This window comes from Glycine soja, chromosome 4 (assembly GCF_004193775.1).
Source record: "Glycine soja cultivar W05 chromosome 4, ASM419377v2, whole genome shotgun sequence".
Lineage (NCBI taxonomy): Eukaryota > Viridiplantae > Streptophyta > Magnoliopsida > Fabales > Fabaceae > Glycine > Glycine soja.
Genome location: NC_041005.1, coordinates 24,148,682 through 24,169,873, shown reverse-complemented (window position 1 = coordinate 24,169,873; position 21,192 = coordinate 24,148,682). Strand labels below are relative to the sequence as shown.

The 21,192-nt window shown below is 41.0% G+C and overlaps 1 non-coding gene across 1 annotated transcript; it reads right to left on the bottom strand.

The window, feature by feature from the left end:
* Positions 1-11,923: 11,923 nt before the first annotated feature.
* LOC114410997 lies at positions 11,924-12,030 on the bottom strand. The gene has a single exon (XR_003666385.1). It is a non-coding gene; the product is annotated as a small nucleolar RNA R71 (small nucleolar RNA).
* Between the last annotated feature and the right edge of the window lie 9,162 nt (positions 12,031-21,192).

The following is a 21,192-nucleotide window of genomic DNA, read 5'->3' as shown; positions in this document are numbered from 1 at the left end:
CATTGGAAGTAAGTTGGGAGCCTCCGCTAGGTCACCCTACTTCCATTTGTGTGTAATAATTTTAGGCAATTTTCCCTTAGGATAGTGAGTGTTTTGTTGGGAACCTTAAATGAGGTCATCCAAACACTCTTAGGATCCGCCTAGTTTGCATTTCTTGCACTTTAATTTCTTGCTTACTTTCATAGCTTATTTCTTTTACCCTCCATTGTCAAACCACCTAGATAGCTTGCCTTTTACCAATTAGTTTTTACCTTATCTTTCACAGCTCTTTTAGTGTTTATTTTGGCTAGTTTCAACCATAGTTTCTTTTACCTTTTGTTTTCAAACCCCCAACAAGAAAGAACCATAACTTAGGAACCAACATGAGTCTTCATTCTTCATCTAGTGTTAATGGTGAGGGTTCTACTCCTAAGGACCCCTTGTATAAGATATTAGATGATTTGAGATCCCTTAAGTTGTGGAAAGAAAAACAAGAGAGAAAAGAAAAAGGTAAAAAAAGAGTGGAAGAAATAAGTCAAGATGAAAGAGAGAAAATAAGAGAGGAAGAAAGAAGAAAAATAATGAAAGAAATGAAAAGAGAAAAACATGCCTCCTATAGTAGTCATGACTCTTGCAAGAGTTTAAGTGAAGAACTTAGCGACTATTATAGAGGGCGTCATAGTTCACATACTAAACATCACTCCCAAAGAAGAGAAAAGGATAGAAGGCCTCAAGAGGTTAACATTAGCCTCCCATATTTCCACGAAAAAGATAATGTTGAGGCCTACTTAGATTGGGAAATGAAGGTTGAACAACTCTTTGCTTGCCATCATATTAGCGAAGAGAGAAAAGTTCCATTGGCTACCCTTAGCTTTCAAGGGTATGCCCTCTATTGGTGGACTTCCCTTGTTAAAGAACGAAGGATTCATGGGGATCCTCTAGTAGAGTATTGGAATGATCTTAAGAGTGCCCTTAGGAAGAGGCACATTCCCTCCTACTATGAAAGGGAGCTTATGGACAAGCTCCAAAGGCTTAGACAAGGGAGTATGAGTGTTGAAGAATATAGACAACAAATGGAACTACTCCTTTTAAGAGCTGGACTTAGGGAGGAGGAAAGAACAAGCATAGCTAGGTTCCTTAGTGGGCTCAATATGGAAGTGAGGGACAAGGTTGAACTCCTTCCATATAGGGACCTAGATGAGCTAGTCCAACTTTGTATAAGAGTGGAGCAACAACTTAAAAGAAAGTCTTCTTCAAAATCTTATGGCTCTCACTCTTATCCAAGGAAGGACCAAGGCCATGGAATTTTAGGGGCTGCACCTTCAAAACCCAAGGAAGATAAGGGTAAGACCATAGAGAAATACACCCCTAAGACTAGTTCCCAAGAAAGGACTAGCAACATTAAATGCTTCAAATGTCTTGGGAGAGGTCACATTGCCTCTCAATGCCCCACAAAGAAAACCATGATCATGAGGGGTCAAGACATTTATAGTAGTCAAGAGGAGACTACTTCTTGCCCTTCCTCTAGTGGAAGTGAAGATGAAGTAAGGGGTGAAGAGTCTAGTGAGGAAGTCTACCCCCATGAAGAAGGTGACCTCTTAATGGTTAGAAGGCTCCTTGGAGGTCAATCTTGTGATCTATCTCAATCCCAAAGAGAGAACATCTTTCATACAAGATGCAAAATTTTAGATAAAACTTGTTCTCTCATTATGGATAGTGGATCTTGTTGCAATTGTTGTAGCACAAGATTAGTTACCAAGTTGAACCTCACTATCATTCCCCACCCAAAACCTTATAAACTTCAATGGCTCAATGAGCAAGGGGAAATGATATTTAACCAACAAGTGAAGGTACCTTTCTCCATTGGGACATATAAGGATGAAGTTAATTGTGATATAGTTCCCATGGAGGCAGGACATATTCTTTTAGGAAGGCCGTGGCAATTTGATAGGAAGATCATTTATAATGGCCTAACTAATGAGATTACCCTCACCCATCTTGGCACTAAATTTGTGTTGCATCCTCAAACACCTTCGCAGGTGGCCAAAGATCAACTAACTATGAAAGATAAGAGGGATGAGGAAGAAAAATTAGAAAAACAAAAGAAAAAGAAGGATAGTAAGGCCTTGTCTTCAAAGGCCAGGGGGAAGGAAAAAGAGGGAAAGGATTCCTCCAAGAAGATTGTTAAGAAGGAAAATCATTTTGCAACAAAAGGTGATATTAAAAGAGCACTCCTTCTTAAACAATCTTTCTACCTTCTCCTATCAAGGGAAACATCCCTTAGCACTGCCACAATTCCTACATTTGAGACCTTACCCCCAAAGGTCCAAGAACTCTTACATGAATTTGGTGATATATTTCCCAAAGAGATACCCCCTGGGCTACCTCCTTTAAGGGGAATAGAACACCAAATAGATTTAGTCCCAGGAGCAAGCCTTCCTAATAGGCCAGCCTATAGGACTAACCCTCAGGAGACTAAGGAGATAGAGTCTCAGGTTAAAGAATTGTTGGAGAAGGGCTGGGTCCAAGAGAGCCTAAGCCCATGTGATGTGCCAGTGTTGTTGGTGCCCAAAAAGGATGGTACGTGGAGAATGTGTACAGATTGCAGGGCCATCAACAACATCACTGTAAAGTATAGGCACCCCATTCCAAGACTTGATGATTTGCTTGATGAGTTGCATGGTGCCAATATCTTTTCAAAAATTGATCTTAAAAGTGGTTATCACCAAATCAGGATGAAAAAGGGTGATGAGTGGAAAATTGCTTTCAAGACCAAGTTTGGTTTGTATGAATGGCTAGTGATGCCTTTTGGGCTCACTAATGCACCAAGCACCTTTATGAGGCTTATGCATCATGTCTTAAGGGATTTCATAGGTAGATTTGTAGTTGTTTATTTTGATGATATTTTAGTGTATAGTAGGAGCCTAGATGATCACTTAGGACATCTCAGACAAGTTCTTTCAGTCCTTAGGAAAAACACCCTCTATGCAAATATAGAGAAGTGTACCTTTTGTGTAGATAATATAGTTTTCTTAGGTTTTGTAGTTGGTAGAAATGGGGTCCAAGTGGACCCTGAGAAAATCAAGGCCATCCAAGAATGGCCCACCCCAAAAAGTGTGGGAGATATTAGGAGGTTCCATGGGTTAGCAAGCTTCTATAGAAGGTTCGTTCCTAATTTCTCTACAATTGCATCACCTCTCAATGAGCTGGTGAAGAAGAATGTGGCATTTACCTGGGGTGAAAAACAAGAGCAAGCCTTTGCTTTGTTCAAAGAAAAGCTTACTAAGGCACCTGTTCTAGCTCTTCCTGACTTTTCTAAAACTTTTGAGCTAGAATGTGATGCCTCTGGAGTGGGAGTTGGAGCTGTATTGTTACAAGGTGGGCACCCTATTGCTTATTTTAGTGAAAAACTTCATAGTGCCACCCTCAACTACCCCACCTATGATAAAGAGCTTTATGCCTTAATAAGAGCCCTCCAAACTTGGGAACATTACCTTGTTTCCAAGGAATTTGTCATTCATAGTGATCATCAATCACTTAAGTACATTAGAGGGCAAAGCAAGTTAAACAAGAGGCATGCAAAATGGGTAGAGTACCTAGAGCAATATCCATATGTTATCAAATACAAAAAGGGAAAAACAAATGTGGTAGCTGATGCCCTCTCTAGGAGACACACATTGTTTTGCTCCCTAGGAGCTCAAATTTTAGGATTTGCTAATATTAGGGACTTGTATGCTTTAGATGAACATTTCTCTCCCATTTATGAGAGTTGTGGGAAAAAGGCCCAAGATGGATTCTATTTGGCTGAGGGGTATTTGTTCAAAGAGGGAAAGCTTTGCATACCCCAAGGATCCATTAGGAAATTACTTGTGAAAGAGAGCCATGAGGGTGGGCTCATGGGCCACTTTGGGATAGACAAGACCCTTGTCTTACTCAAAGAAAAGTTTTATTGGCCCCATATGAAGAAAGATGTCCATAAGCATTGCACTAGGTGTGTGGCTTGTTTACAAGCCAAGTCTAGGGTGATGCCTCATGGGCTATACACACCCTTACCCATCCCATCTGCACCTTGGGTAGACATTAGTATGGACTTTGTCCTTGGGCTTCCTAGAACCCAAAGAGGTGTAGACTCTATCTTTGTGGTGGTGGATAGGTTTAGCAAGATGGCACACTTTATACCATGCCACAAGGTGGATGATGCTTCCCACATCTCAAAACTCTTTTTCAAGGAAGTTGTGAGACTCCATGGTTTGCCTAGGACCATTGTGTCAGATAGAGATGCTAAGTTCCTTAGCCACTTCTCGAAAACCTTATGGGCTAAGCTAGGAACTAAACTTCTTTTCTCTACCACTTGTCATCCACAAACTGATGGGCAAACAGAGGTAGTGAATAGGTCTTTATCCACCCTTTTAAGGGCTCTTCTGAAAGGCAACCATAAGTCTTGGGATGAGTATCTTCCTCATGTAGAATTTGCCTACAACAGGGGGGTTCATAGAACCACCAAGCAGTCCCCTTTTGAGGTTGTCTATGGGTTCAATCCCCTAACACCGTTAGACCTCATTCCCCTTCCACTGGACACTTCTTTTATACATAAAGAAGGGGAATCTAGGTCAGAATTTGTAAAGAAGATGCATGAGAGGGTTAAGAACCAAATAGAGAACCAAACAAAGGTGTATTCAACTAAAGGAAATAGAGGAAGAAAAGAGCTAGTTCTTAATGAGGGTGACTGGGTTTGGCTCCATCTTAGGAAGGATAGATTCCCTACTAAAAGGAAATCCAAGCTTAGCCCTAGAGGGGATGGACCTTTTCAGGTTTTGGACAGGATCAATAACAATGCCTATAGGTTGGACCTCCCAGAAGAGTATGGAGTCAGCACCACTTTTAACATTTCTGATTTAACTCCTTTTGCAGGTGGAACTGATATTGAGGAGGAGGAACTAACAGATTTGAGGTCAAATCCTCTTCAAGGGGAAGGGGATGATGCAATCCTCCCGAGGAAGGGACCAATCACTAGAACCATGAGCAAGAGGCTCCAAGAAGATTGGGCTAGAGCTGCTGAAGAAGGCCCTAGGGTTCTCATGAACCTTAGGGTAGATTTCTGAGCCCATGGGCCAAGGTTGGGTCCAATTATCTTTGTACATATTAGACTAGGATGTCATTATATTTGGTCCTTGTATTTAGGGCTCCATATTGTAGGTAGGGTACCCTAGAAATATAGGATTTTTCAGCCCTTGTATTTTTGGGCACCTAGACTAGTTTTTGTATTAGGGGTAGTTTTGTAATTTCACATGCACTAAGTGGATATTTGATGTGTGTGGTTGTAAATAAATTTAATTGAATTGGTAGAAGCCCAATCCAATTAAATTTTAGAGGGGGAGGTGAGCATTTGCTTACTACACACCATTGCCACATCATATAGTCACACTTTGTGCATGTCCTTCATGCTTTTCATGCCTCATGACACCTAAGCACACTTAGTGGAGAATCTTGGAATTGATCTTGGATTAGTGGGCTGAACCATAACTAAAATTCACTAATCATAATTAGTGAAATTTTGGCTCCAAAGTTTGGCTCCACAAATTCAATTTCAAATTCAAGTGAAATTTGAATTTTCCTCCAATTTTGTTTGACACTTAGGCTATAAATAGAGGTCATGTGTGTGTATTTTTTTCAACTTTGATCATTTGAATATTAACTTCAGATTTCAGAGCTCTTTTTGAGCACAAAATTTCGTGCTCTTCTCTCCCTCTCCCTTCATTCATCTCCTTCTTCCTCCAAGCTCTTATCCATGGCCTCCTATGGTCGTGAGCTTCTTCTAGACTCATCTTCTCCTTGAAGTGGAGTCTCCTGTCTCTCTTCCTTCTCCATTCTGCTGCCATTTATCTTCCAAGAAGCAAAGGAATCCATTGATGAAGAGGATCCTACGCCTACAAGCTCCAATGGAGCTTGCATCACCATGAATGTTATTGCCTAGCGCTGTTCATGTGTCCTCCACCTTCGAGTTTGGAGCTATGTTTCATGATTGCCTAAGTGTGGACCCTCAAGTGCAATCCTCCATTCTCCCCCTTTTTTCGGAGCCCCATGAATGTTATTGCCAAGCATTGTTCATGTGTCCTCCACCTTCGAGTTTGGAGCTATGTTTCATGATTGCCTAAGTGTGGACCCTCAAGTGAAATCCTCCATTCTCCACCTTTTTCGGAGCCCCATGAATATCATTGCCTAGCGCTGTTCATGTGTCCTCCACCTTCGAGTTTGGAGCTATGCTTCATGATTGCCTAAGTGTGGACCCTCAAGGCAATCCTCCATTCTCCACCTTTTTTGGAGCCCCATGAATGTCATTGCCTAGCGCTGTTCATGTGTCCTCCACCTTCGAGTTTGGAGCTATGCTTCATGATTGCCTAAGTGTGGACCCTCAAGTGCAATCCTCCATTCTCCCCCTTTTTTCGGAGCCCCATGAATGTCATTGCCTAGCGTTGTTCATGTGTCCTCCACCCTCGAGTTTGGAGCTATGCTTCATGATTGCCTAAGTGTGAACCCTCAAGGCAATCCTCCATTCTCCACTTTTTCGGAGCCCCATGAATGTCATTGCCTAGCACTGTTCATGTGTCCTCCACCTTCGAGTTTGGAGCTATGCTTCATGATTGCCTAATTGTGGACCCTCAAGGAAATCCTCCATTCTCCTCCTTTTTCGGAGCCCCATGAATGTTATTGCCTAGCGCTGTTCATGTGTCCTCCACCTTCGAGTTTGGAGCTATGTTTCATGATTGCCTAAGTGTGGACCCTCAAGTGCAATCCTCCATTCTCCCCTTTTTTTCGGAGCCCCATGAATGTCATTGCCTAGCGCTGTTCATGTGTCCTCCACCTTCGAGTATGGAGCTATGCTTCATGATTGCCTAAGTGTGGACCCTCAAGTGCAATCCTCCATTCCCCCCTTTTTTTCGGAGCCCCATGAATGTCATTGCCTAGCGCTGTTCATGTGTCCTCCATTATCAAGCGCGGAGCCTCTGGTGACTGGGAAATATGTTCTTCTGTTGTTTTCCGGATCGGTTCCTTCGCCAAACATGTGTATATGTGTATATGTATATTATATTCGTTGTTCTTGTTGTTGTTTGTATTTTGTTTTGTGTTGTACAGCAAAAAAGAAGTAGTAGAGACGAGAATCGTCATCACGGAAAGGGCAGGATGGACGAAATCAGTGTCTTATCTTTGCTTTCCTCTTATCTCCGATGAGAGGTAAGTAAAGAGGGGCAACTATCATACCCTAATTTCGTCTGGGGATTATAATTTGATGATATACAACCATTGATTGGCCGCTTCGAGATATTTGGCACCCTTTGTTGCACAATATGTGAAGTCCCGAGACGTGTCGAAAATCAAAAGGAAGCAGGCTTACGCGATCCGTGAAAATTCCGTGATGTGACGGAAATCAAAAGGAGGTATTTTTCACAATCTGTGATTTTTCGTAACTTCTTCGAAAGCTAAAAAAGAGTAAATACATAATCCGTAAGGACTCGTAACCTTGCGGAAGGAAAATAAGTATCGTTACAAAATTCGTGAATTTTCGTAACGTTACGGAAAAAGACTTACCAAAAAAGGTAGAGGGGGTGCATTTAGTAAAAAGGGGGTACAAATAGCAATCAGACCCACTTGGGCCTTCCAGATTCTTCCTCCAGAAGGTTGTTGCTTCTGGAGGAAGCAACCTGGCTCGCCTGGGCGAGCTGGGTGGCAAGCTCCTCCCCTATTTTGCTATAAATAGGGGGAGGAATGAAGGGAGAAGGGGTTCAGCCTTCGTGGCACTTCTTATTCTCTCGAAATTGCTGAGGAAAATTATTTCCGTGAAGAAAATCCAAGCCGAGGCGCTTCCGTAACGTTTCCGTGAGTAATTACGCGAAGATTCTCGACCGTTCTTCAACATTCATCGTTCGTTCTTCGTTTTCTTCAGTCTTCAACGGGTAAGTACTTCAAACCGAGCTTTTCAATTCATTCTATGTACCCGTGGTGGTCCACATTTTGTTTCATGTATTTTTATTCTCGTTTTCATTCGCTTTCTATACCCCCTTTTGACGTGCTTAAGTCATTTCTCTCCTAATCTAAAAATAAAATAAATTTCCACCGATCATTTGAATTGTAGTATTCGTTAATTTCTGTTAAAATGAATTCCGACCGTTCGGTCGTGCCGTAACCACGTTGGAAATCAAAAAAGAGGTAAAATAATAATATAATAATAAAAAAATGCGTTTTAGTAAAATAAAGCGAAAAATCAATCGGACGCTTTCTCTTTGGGATTTCTCATTCTTAATCGAATTGACTAATAAACTAAAGTGAAACTAAGGCTAAAATCAACTCGCCTAGTCAAGCTCGTCCACAAAAATAGGGTTTTGAAAGTTTATCATTTCAGTTTCTTACCAAGTAAAAAGGATCATTTTTAAGGTCCAACGCCTTAAAAATGATCACCTTTCAAGTAAAAAGAATCACTTGATTCACGCATAAGGAAGAACTACGTAGGTCTGATTTCCTCTTCGATGGAGGGTACGTAGGAGCAAAAGCCCCGCTTTTGTCGACATCAAAAAATAAAAAGAAATAAAAGTTAAGGTAATACAATTTCCACAATTCTAAAAAATAGGTTGTTGTCCTTTGAGACAAACGTGAGAGGTGCTAATACCTTCCTCAAGCGTAAATACAACTCCCGAACTTAGAATTTTCATTTTGACCGGTTTCTTTCGGTTTTCCCAACGTTTTCCACAAATAAACGTTGGTGGCGACTCCGCACATCTTTCCTCCTTTGGAAAGCGCACCCGTGAGCCTCGCCTTCGCTCGCCCGCGAAGGGCACATTGCGACATCGGGGCAAGCCGGCGCATTGTTGTGCGATAGAGGAAGAGCGAGATGGGAAACTGTGGTATTTCGACATCAAACAATATGTTGAGAATAAAGAATATCCATAAGGGATTTCCGACAACGACAAAAGAACGTTAAGGAGATTGGCTACTGGTTTCTTTGTGAGTGGTACTATCCTGTACAAACGAAACCACGACATGACCCTCCTACGATGCGTAGATGCCAAAGAGGCGAACTACATGATTGAGGAAATCCATAGGGGTTCATTTGGGACACATGCCAATGGGCATGCTATGGGAAAGAAGATCCTTAGAGCAGGTTATTACTGGCTCACTATGGAAAGCGATTGTTGCGCCCATGTAAGGAAATGCCATAAATGTCAAGCATACGTGGACAATGTCAATGTTCCGCCACATCCTCTGAATGTCATGTCCGCCCCTTGGCCTTTTTCCATGTGAGGGATAGATGTCATTGGGGCCTGATGTGCCATCATTTTCTTCTATTTTCTAAACCCGTTTTGCACCATTTTAATTATTAATTGGTCTTAATTGTCAATTAATTAGGCAGTTTTATTATTTGGGCTCATTTAGCTAATTTGATGTTTTTAATCTAATTTCAGGAATTAATGAAACATTGGGCTTAATCCGGATTTTGGTTGTGGACTTGAAGAGGGCAAATAAAGAAGCGCTTACCTTAGTTAATTTCTAATTAGGAAATTTCGCAATTTTATTTTATGTTGTTCAGTGTTTATTTCGTTTTGGGCCAGAGTATTGTAATAGGGCCCAGTGACTTTGAGTGACTCTTTTTAAATAGCTGCCTTGGGATTCGTGCAGGGCATTCTATGATGTTATGCTATTCAGTATTCAGAGCTTTGTTTTAGGGTTTTCGTTTTTCTGTTTTGACATCTCTGAGTTCGTAATGCAATTTTACGTTTTCTGCTTCTAATTACAATTTCGTTCTTGCTTCTTCTTCTACTCTCATTTACGTTTCTGTTCCATTTTACATTTCTGTTCATTTACGTTTCCGTTCATTTACGTTTCTGCTTCATGTTTCAATTGCGTTTTCTGTTTGAATCCATGGAAGGCTAGATTTTCTGGTGTTGTTTCCTTTTGAGGACGAAGCCCAACTCTCTTTGAGGTTTCGCTTGTAATGTGGTTTCCTGGCAGTTCTCCCTTCACCAGTATCCCAAATTCGTGAATATTAATCAGTGCACGCTTCGTGTTCGATTAATTGCCTCTGAGCCTAACTTGCGTTCATGCTTAATGGACGAAGGGCTAACTGGTGTATGTGGTGCCTAATCACGTATTGAAAACCCTAAGTTGATTTTCGCTTAGTAAATTGAAATAGGGTTGGATTAAGTGGTTGACTGTTAGGGACGAATTCTCTAACCCAGGATAAGAGAATGGCTTCTGAATCAGAGGAAACAACCCGTTTTTAATATTAGTAGTTTCGAATTTCAGTTTACTTGTTCTGCTCTTTAATCACAAAACAAACAAACCCCCCCCCCCCCGCTAATCGTTACTGTTACTGCAAGTATATTATGAACATTTGGTTTGTCACTGCTCGTTGGGAAACGACCTAGGATCACTTCCTAGTTACTGCATTTTCATGTTTATTTGATTCGGGTACGACCTCGATCAAATTTGGCGCCGTTGCCGGGGAGCAGTGTCCAAAGGTTTATAATAGCTAGCTAGTGTTGTGTGTTTAATCCTTTCGTGTTTTATGTTTAATTGTTAGTATTGTGTTAGTATGTGTGTTAGTGTTGATTAGTGTCCTGGTATTTTGTTTAATGTGTGTTCTGTTTCAGTTTTACCATTAAGCGTTTCCCCTGTTTCAGTCTTGGGTGTTTTGCTGTGAAGATTGTTCGTGAAAACAGAGTAGTAGTAGAAATCAGCTTGCGGAAAAACAGAGTAGTAGTAGAAATCAATTAGAGACGGATTTTAGCGACCACCCATGCTGAATTAATTGGGATTTTTTGTTTTAGTAGCTAGGGTTGTTATTTTTGGCTGAATTTTTTTATGGTAACTTCTTTTAATCCATATTTTGTGGGAAAAATAGCTAGAGCCTTTAGTTTGGTCAGATTTGAAAGTTCCAAAAAACTAGCAAATTTTGTGTTTGTCAAAACTTCAAACGGCCATAACTTTTGCTCCGGTTATCAGAATCGCAATTATTATATATGCATTTGGGGTAGAAAAAAATTTCCTACGCCGTGGCAGCCCGCCGTAGGCTGGCTGAGGTCTCCATCGTCCAAAAAAAGCGATTCTGTCAAAAGTTTTTTATTTTTCAAGTTTTATTCACTTATTTTTCTTAACCTACCAATTTTAGCTTTCATAGTTAGACTTTGAATTTTTGTCTGAAATTTTTTGTGCTATCTTCTCATCATTTTATAGGGTTGCTCACAAAATTTCAAGTCATTTGAATATCATTTGAGGGTAGCTGTAGTTCAAACCTACACCTTTATTTACATGACAAGGCAACTAGTTGTGTGCATGCTGAATGTAGTGTATGACTAGAGGCAATCCATCTGACTTACAACCCTTTGATCCTGAGATAGATAGGACATTTCATAGATTAGTTAGGCATCATTTTATACCTTTTGATCATTCTGAGCATTCCATAACTGGTGAATCTGTGCATTCTGTTATTGGTGATTTTGAACATCCTGATCTTGAGCATTATAATTTTGAGCATTCTGATTCTGAGCATTCTGATTTTGCACATTCTGAGAACATGGCACAACCTCCACCTCGTGAGAGGACTCTAAGGGAAATGGCTGCACCTGATTTCACCTACGAAAGCTTGTGCATCCAATACCCTGATGAGGATGTCCCATATGTTCTTAAAACTGGACTAATTCATTTGCTTCCAAAGTTTCATGGCCTTGCAGGTGAAGACCCGCACAAACATTTGAAGGAATTTCATATTGTCTGCTCCACCATGAAACCCCCAGATGTCCAAGAGGATCATATATTTCTGAAGGCTTTTCCTCATTCTTTAGAGGGAGTGGCAAAGGACTGGCTGTATTACCTTGCTCCAAGATCCATCACGAGCTGGGATGACCTGAAGAGAGTATTCTTAGAAAAAATTTCCCCTGCTTCCAGGACCACAGCCATCAGGAAAGATATCTCAGGTATTAGACAGCTCAGTGGAGAGAGCCTGTATGAGTACTGGGAGCGATTTAAGAAACTATGTGCCAGTTGCCCTCACCATTAGATTTCAGAACAACTTCTTCTCCAATATTTTTATGAAGGACTCAGTAATATGGAGAGAAGTATGATAGATGCTGCCAGTGGTGGAGCCCTTGGAGACATGACTCCTGTTGAAGCCAGAAATTTAATTGAGAAGATGGCCTCCAACTCCCAGCGGTTTAGTGCCAGAAATGATGCCATAGTCATTAGAGGAGTGCATGAGGTAGCTACAAACCCATCTGCATCATCTGAAACTAAGAAGCTTGAAGGCAAATTGGATGCGTTGGTCAACTTGGTAACCCAGCTGGCCTTGAATCAGAAATCTGTACCTGTCGCAAGGGTTTGTGGTTTGTGCTCCTCTGCTGACCACCATACAGACCTTTGCCCTTCCATGCAACAACCTGGAGCAATTGAGCAGCCTGAAGCTTATGCTGCAAATATTTACAATAGACCTCCTCAACCTCAGCAGCAAAATCAACCACAGCAGAACAATTATGACCTTTCCAGCAACAGATACAACCCTGGATGGAGGAATCACCCTAACCTTAGATGGTCTAGCCCTCAGCAACAACAGCAGCCTGCTCCTCCCTTCCAAAATGCTGCTGGCCCAAGCAGACCATACATTCCTCCACCAATCCAACAACACCAACAACCCCAGAAACAACCAACAGTTGAGGCCCCTCCACAACCTTCCCTCGAAGAACTTGTGAGGCAAATGACTATGCAGAACATGCAGTTTCAGCAAGAGACCAGAGCCTCCATTCAAAGCTTAACCAATCAGATGGGACAATTAGCTACTCAATTGAATCAACAACAGTCCCAGAATTCTGACAAGCTGCCTTCTCAAGCTGTCCAAAACCCCAAAAATGTCAGTGCCATTTCATTGAGGTCGGGAAAGCAGTGTCAAGGACCTCAACCCGTAGCACCTTCCTCATCTGCAAATGAACCTGCAAAACTTCACTCTATTCCAGAAAAAGGTGATGACAAAAATTTACCTAACAATTTCTGTGTAGGTGAATCTTCTTCCACAGGTAATTCTGATTTGCAGAAGCAGCACATTCCCCCTCTTCCATTCCCTCCAAGAGCAGTTTCCAACAAAAAAATGGAAGAGGCAGAGAAAGAGATCTTGGAAACGTTTAGAAAGGTAGAGGTAAACATACCTCTGTTGGATGCAATAAAGCAAATTCCAAGATATGCCAAATTCTTGAAGGAGCTGTGCACTAATAAGCGGAAGCTTAAAGGAAGTGAACGGATTAGCATGGGCAGAAATGTCTCCGCATTGATTGGTAAATCTGTTCCTCAAATTCCTGAAAAATGCAAAGATCCAGGTACATTCAGCATACCTTGTATTATAGGGAATAGTAAGTTTGACAATGCCATGCTAGATTTAGGAGCCTCTGTTAGTGTTATGCCTCTGTCGATTTTTAATTCTCTATCTCTAGGTCCCTTGCAGTCAACTGATGTGGTAATTCATTTAGCTAATAGAAGTGTTGCCTATCCTGTTGGTTTCATAGAAGATGTCTTAGTTAGAGTTGGTGAACTGATTTTCCCTGTTGATTTTTATATCTTGAATATGGAAGATGGATTTTCTCAAGGATCAGTTCCCATCATTCTAGGCAAACCCTTTATGAAAACTGCTAGAACTAAGATAGATGTTTATGCAGGCACACTGTCCATGGAGTTTGGTGATATAACTGTTCATTTTAATATTCTGGATGCTATGAAATACCCATCTGAAGATCTTTCTGTATTTCGTGCTGAAATAATTGACCATGTTGTTGATGAATACATGACTGATCTTTATTCTAATCTGCATGCCTCTCACTCTTCATGCATTGAGTCTGAAATTGTACTTGATCATATGTCTGAATTTGATGCTGAGAGTGAATCTGAGAGTGATATTGATTGCATGCCTGGTGGTGGTGTTTTACCTCTTGAGATTGATTTTATAGAGTCAGATAGGACTAACCATGTTTCAGGAAGTACACATACCTCTGACTTTCTTTATGAGGTCAAGGCTGAGAAACCATCTCCTTCTACCACTGTCCAGCCAACCACACCAGAATTGAAGCCTCTGCCATCAAATTTAAAATACGCTTACTTGGATGATAGCAAGAGTTTTCCAGTGATTATATCTGCCTCCCTTGCTGATGAGCAAGAGGAGAAGTTGTTGTCAGTTCTCAAGAAGCATAAGAAGGCTATAGGCTGGACCCTGGCGGACATTCCTGGTATTAGCCCATCCACATGTATGCATCGAATAAATTTAGAGGATGGAGCTAAACCAGTAAGACAGCCACAGAGAAGACTCAACCCGGTGATTCTTGATGTAGTGAAGAAGGAGATAACCAAGCTTTTGCAAGCTGGAATCATTTATCCTATCTCCGACAGCCAATGGGTGAGTCCTGTCCAGGTAGTCCCGAAAAAGACTGGCCTCACAGTGATCAGAAATGAGAAGGAGGAGCTGATTCCTACTCGGGTGCAGAACAGTTGGAGAGTCTGCATTGACTATAGGAGGCTGAACCAGGTTACCAAAAAGGACCATTTTCCCCTGCCATTCATTGACCAGATGCTTGAACGCCTGGCAGGTAAATCCCACTACTGTTTCCTTGATGGTTTTTCTGGTTATATGCAAATTACTATTGCTCTTGAGGATCAGGAAAAGACCACATTCACCTGCCCCTTCGGCACTTTTGCTTATAGGAGGATGCCTTTCAGCTTGTGCAATGCCCCTGGTACCTTCCAGCGGTGCATGATTAGTATTTTCAGTGATTTTTTAGAAAATTGCATAGAGGTATTTATGGATGATTTCACTGTATATGGATCCTCTTTTGATGGTTGTTTGAATAGTTTGGAAAAAGTTTTGAATAGATGCATTGAAATTAACCTTGTTCTAAATTTTGAAAAATGTCATTTTATGGGTGAGCAAGGTATAGTTTTAGGCCACATTATTTCCAATAAGGGCATTGAAGTAGATCCTGCGAAAATTTCTGTTATTTCACAATTGCCTTACCCCTCTTGTGTGCGAGAGGTGCGATCTTTTCTTGGTCATGCAGGATTCTACAGGCGCTTTATAAGGGATTTTAGCAAAGTAGCCCTTCCACTGTCCAACTTGTTGCAAAAGGAGGTGGAGTTTGACTTTAATGACAGATGCAAAAAGGCTTTTGATTGCCTCAAAAGAGCATTGACTACCACCCCCATCATCCAGGCACCCGATTGGACAGCCCCTTTTGAGCTTATGTGTGATGCATCAAATTATGCATTGGGGGCTGTCCTTGCTCAGAAAATTGATAAATTGCCCAGGGTGATATATTATGCTTCTAGGACTTTAGATGCTGCCCAAGCAAATTATACTACTACTGAGAAAGAGCTTCTAGCCATAGTTTTTGCTCTTGAAAAATTTCGATCTTATTTGCTTGGTACTCGCATTATTGTTTATACTGACCATGCAGCTCTAAAGTACTTGTTGAAGAAGGCTGATTCTAAGCCTAGGTTGATCCGATGGATGCTCTGGCTCCAAGAGTTTGACTTGGAGATCCGTGATAGGAGCGGAGCACAAAATCTAGTTGCTGATCATTTGAGTCGGATCGAACGTGTCTCTGATGCAGATTCACCTATTCGGGATGATTTCCCGGATGATCATTTGTATATATTGTATAGTATTTCTGACTCTCTTTCTACTCCCTGGTTTGCTAACATTGTCAATTATTTAGTTGCCTCTGTTTTTCCTCCCTTAGCATCTAAGGCCCAAAAAGATAAGATTAAAAGTGATGCTAAGCATTTTATTTGGGATGACCCCTACTTGTGGAAATTGTGCAATGATCAGGTCATTAGACGGTGCATTCCAGATCATGAGACTGACTCAGTCCTGCAGTTCTGTCATTCTTCCGCACCGGGAGGTCATCTGGGTGTTCAAAGGACAGCTCGCAAAGTGCTTGATTGTGGTTTTTATTGGCCCACCATCTTTAAAGATGCGTGGAAGATCTGCAGCACTTGTGAGCAGTGTCAGAGAGCAGGAAATACACTTACATGACGACAACAAATGCCTCAGCAACCTATGCTATTCTGTGAGGTGTTTGATGTCTGGGGTATAGATTTCATGGGACCTTTTCCTGTCTCTTTTGGTTATGTTTACATTCTCCTTGCAGTTGACTATGTTTCAAAATGGGTGGAAGCCAAGCCCACTAGAACTAATGATGCTAAAGTTGTCGCAGACTTTGTCAGGTCTAATCTGTTTTGCAGGTTTGGAGTACCTAAAGCAATTGTTAGTGATCAAGGAACCCATTTTTGCAACAGGACAATGCATGCCCTGCTTAAAAAGTACGGGGTGGTACACAGGGTATCCACACCATACCACCCCCAGACTAATGGACAGGCAGAAATTTCTAACAGGGAAATCAAGAGAATTCTAGAGAAGATTGTGCAGCCAAGCAGGAAAGATTGGAGTACCAGGCTTGATGATGCTCTCTGGGCGCATCGGACTGCCTACAAAGCACCCATAGGAATGTCTCCTTATCGGGTTGTCTTTGGAAAGGCATGTCATCTTCCAGTGGAAATTGAGCACAAAGCATACTGGGCAGTGAAGACTTGCAACTTCTCTATGGATCAAGCTGGCGAGGAAAGGAAGTTGCAACTGAGTGAGTTAGATGAAATCCGCCTAGAAGCCTACGAGAATGCCAAGTTCTACAAAGAAAAGACCAAGAAGTTCCATGATAGCATGATAGTTAAAAAAGACTTCGTGGTTGGGCAAAAAGTGTTATTGTATAATTCTAGGCTTGGACTCATGAGTGGTAAGTTGAGGTCTAAGTGGATTGGTCCTTTTGTTGTTACTAATGTTTTTCCTTATGGTACAGTTGAGATCAAAAGCGACTCCACAAACAAGAGCTTCAAGGTCAATGGACATCGACTTAAGCCATTCCTCACGAACCCTTCTTTAGTGGACGTAGTGGTGGAAGAGACTTCCTTACTCCACCCTACTCTTCCTCCACCATGACTTAGGGAGTTTTTCTTTTCCTATCTCCTTCTTTGCTTTTATTACACTTGTCCGATTCTCTTTGATGATTTAATTGTTTTTAATCTTTTAATTGTGCTACATTGAGGACAATGTGTTGTTTAAGTATGGGGGGGAGTGTTCTTTGGTTTTGCTAGTTTTGTTGGTTTTGTTAATTTGTTAGTTGTGTTAATTTGTTAATGTTGTTAGTTTCGTCGGATTTTCAGTTTAATATTTTGGGTCAATTTCATGTGCACGTACGAATTTGCATGTTTTTCTTTGAATTATAGGATATGTTCAAGAAATGGGTAATTGTTTTGAAAATAAAAGTTCTTGAGATTTTGTGACTTGAAATCCTTGATTCTTCTCTACATGTCATGATAGTTTTGAAAGCTCAATTTGAAAGTGATGATTTTACCTTTGTGAGAATTTGAGCCATCCATCATTATAAGCATTTGGTGTGTTTTGCCCCATTGATTGCTTGCACAATAGCCTTGGCTTGATTCTTGTTGATGCGTCCTAATTCACATGCATATTTGGAAATGATTAAGGCAATTTTGTTCTTATAAGCTTCTAGCTAAATGGACTTACCTTGAATTAATTCCTTTGATAGCCCTTTTGAGCCTTGTTTCCCTTTCTTTGTTTTGAAGCTCACTACAAGCCTTAAGTGAAAAACCATGATATTACCATATCCTTAAGGAATTTTGGAGCTTTGGAATTGTTTTGGGAATAAGTGTGGGGGGTTTTGTTTCATTGGACAACTTGTTTTGTTGGCTATGCTTCATGATATATTTTGGGCCATACTTGATGAACATTGTATATTGGTTAAATGTTGGACATGCTGAATGAAATGTTGTTTCTCAAAGGCCAAAGAGTAAAAAAAAAAAAAAAAAAAAAATCGAAAAAAAAAAAAAAGCAATAAAGTTGAGTGAATAAGATCTTAAATGGCACAAGAATGATGAAACTCTTGGTTCTACTCTTCATGTTTAATTTTTATCTTTACTTCTTTATATTTTCTTATTTTTTTTTTAATATGCACTTATTCCCCTTTGCTCCTCTATTCCTTTGGGATTTAGCCACTTATTCCATATTTCTCCATACCTTGTCCTTGGCCCCATTACAACCTTAAAAGACCTTTTGATCCTCATGTGCTTGTGTTTATGGGTTGATTGTCAATTTTAGAATCTTGCCAAGTTTATGTGGTGTTTGCTTTCATGGGTGCTTTGAGGGTAAATAGTAGCCTAGACACTTGAGAGATAGAGTGTATATCTTGTGAGGCTTTATCACTTTTCATTCTTGAGCTGATTAACTATTTTGCCATGATTGGGTTGCTTGGATGATTTTCATGAATGTCTTGACTTTTTGGATCTCCTTATGTTAGATGTTACCCATTCCTTTCATTCCTTGATGTTCATTGAGAAATATGTGAATGTTTTTGTTTGTCTCCCTTTCATATCCTTGGATTTTGTTCTTTGTTTCATTTTGCCCAGGAGTGCAAAAGGCTAAGTATGGGGGGTTTTGATGTGCCATCATTTTCTTCTATTTTCTAAACCCGTTTTGCACCATTTTAATTATTGATTGGTCTTAATTGTCAATTAATTAGGCAGTTTTATTATTTGGGCTCATTTAGCTAATTTGATGTTTTTAATCTAATTTCAGGAATTAATGAAACATTGGGCTTAATCCGGATTTTGGTTGTGGACTTGAAGAGGGCAAATAAAGAAGCGCTTACCTTAGTTAATTTCTAATTAGGAAATTTCGCAATTTTATTTTATGTTGTTCAGTGTTTATTTCGTTTTGGGCCAGAGTATTGTAATAGGGCCCAGTGACTTTGAGTGACTCTTTTTAAATAGCTGCCTTGGGATTCGTGCAGGGCATTCTATGATGTTATGCTATTCAGTATTCAGAGCTTTGTTTTAGGGTTTTCGTTTTTCTGTTTTGACATCTCTGAGTTCGTAATGCAATTTTACGTTTTCTGCTTCTAATTACAATTTCGTTCTTGCTTCTTCTTCTACTCTCATTTACGTTTCTGTTCCATTTTACATTTCTGTTCGTTTACGTTTCCGTTCATTTACGCTTCCGTTCATTTACGTTTCTGGTTCATGTTTCAATTGCGTTTTCTGTTTGAATCCATGGAAGGCTAGATTTTCTGGTGTTGTTTCCTTTTGAGGACGAAGCCCAACTCTCTTTGAGGTTTCGCTTGTAATGTGGTTTCCTGGCAGTTCTCCCTTCACCAGTATCCCAAATTCGTGAATATTAATCAGTGCACGCTTCGTGTTCGATTAATTGCCTCTGAGCCTAACTTGCGTTCATGCTTAATGGATGAAGGGCTAACTGGTGTATGTGGTGCCTAATCACGTATTGAAAACCCTAAGTTGATTTTCGCTTAGTAAATTGAAATAGGGTTGGATTAAGTGGTTGACTGTTAGGGACGAATTCTCTAACCCAGGATAAGAGAATGGCTTCTGAATAAGAGGAAACAACCCGTTTTTAATATTAGTAGTTTCGAATTTCAGTTTACTTGTTCTGCTCTTTAATCACAAAACAAACAAACCCCCCCCCCCCAATCGTTACTGTTACTGCAAGTATATTATGAACATTTGGTTTGTCACTGCTCGTTGGGAAACGACCTAGGATCACTTCCTAGTTACTGCATTTTCATGTTTATTTGATTCGGGTACGGCCTCGATCAGGGCCATCGAACCCAAAGCTTCGAATGGTCATCGCTTCATTCTTGTGGCAATAGATTATTTCACCAAATGGGTCGAAGCGGCTTCTTATACCAATGTCACGAGGAGTGTGGTGGCCAGATTCATAAAGAAGGAACTGATTTGTCGATACGGACTCCCTAGGAAGATCATTACCGACAATGGCACCAATCTGAACAATAAAATGATGCAGGAAATGTGCGGGGATTTCAAGATCCAGCATCATAACTCCACCCCTTATCGACCAAAGATGAATGGGGCTGTAGCGGCTGTAAATAAAAATATTAAGAAGATTATTCAGAAGATGACAGTGTCATACAAAGATTGGCATGAGATGCTGCCTTTTGCCCTGGATGGATATCGAACCTCGGTACGAACTTCTACTGGGGCAACGCCGTATTCCTTGGTTTATGGGATGGAAGCGGTACTCCCATTTGAGGTAGAGGTCCCTTCCTAGAAGATACTAGCGGAATCAGGCCTAGAAGAGCCAGAGTGGGCTCAAACACGCTACGACCAACTCAACCTTATTGAAGGTAAGCGTTTGACGGCCATGAGCCATGGGCGCCTGTATCAACAAAGGATAAAGAACGCGTTCGACAAGAAGGTACGCCCTTGCAAGTTCAACGAGGGGGACCTTGTGCAAAAAAAGATATCCCATGCTGTTAAAGATAATCGATGGAAGTGGGCCCCGAATTACGAAGGGCCTTTCGTTGTGAAAAGGGCTTTTTCTGGGGGGGTTGTGGTGCTCACCAACATGGATGGCGAGGAACTACCCTCGCCCGTGAACTCTGATTTTGTTAAGCGATATTACGCTTAAAGTCTGGGGCAATTGAGGAAACCGCTGCATGTTCTTTTTATTGTTGAGTTTTCGTTCTTCTTGGTTTCCTGCAGGGATTCCTATTCGCTCAGTTCATGGGGTGCCCCAAACGCTTAATTAAAACTGAACCCAACCAGCTTTTACTAAGAAGATTATTGCATTGAAAACATTCATGCATACGCATACGCATGCATATTTTGTGATAACAGTGGCAGGATCGTCTTAGGCAACGGTCAGTGGTCAAGACAAAGTCAAAGGCAGAAATCAATCAAGGTAAGACGATGACACGGTCACGATTTGCCGCGCATTGTTGTTTCCTACTTTCAGGTACTTAGGGACGGATGCAAATAGAGGATAGGGTCACGACCGACAGATCGTCGTCCCTTCTCAGCGCTGGGCAAATGGAAAACGCCGCTGCAAGGCAGCCTAGTATCCTTTTAATTCACAACAATTATTATTGTTGTTTGTCTAAATTTAAAAATTGATGCCTAATCTACCTTGAGTGGGTTCGAAAAAGAGAACGCCAATTTGTAGAGGGCCATGGTTATGTTTCCCCTTAAAAAAAATGGCAGGTTAGCTCGCTTGGGTGAGCTGAGCTCGCCTGGGCGAGCAACCCCTGCTCCAAAATATAAAAAATGAGGGAGGGGAACGTTTTTGCACTCAAAACTTTCCCCCCT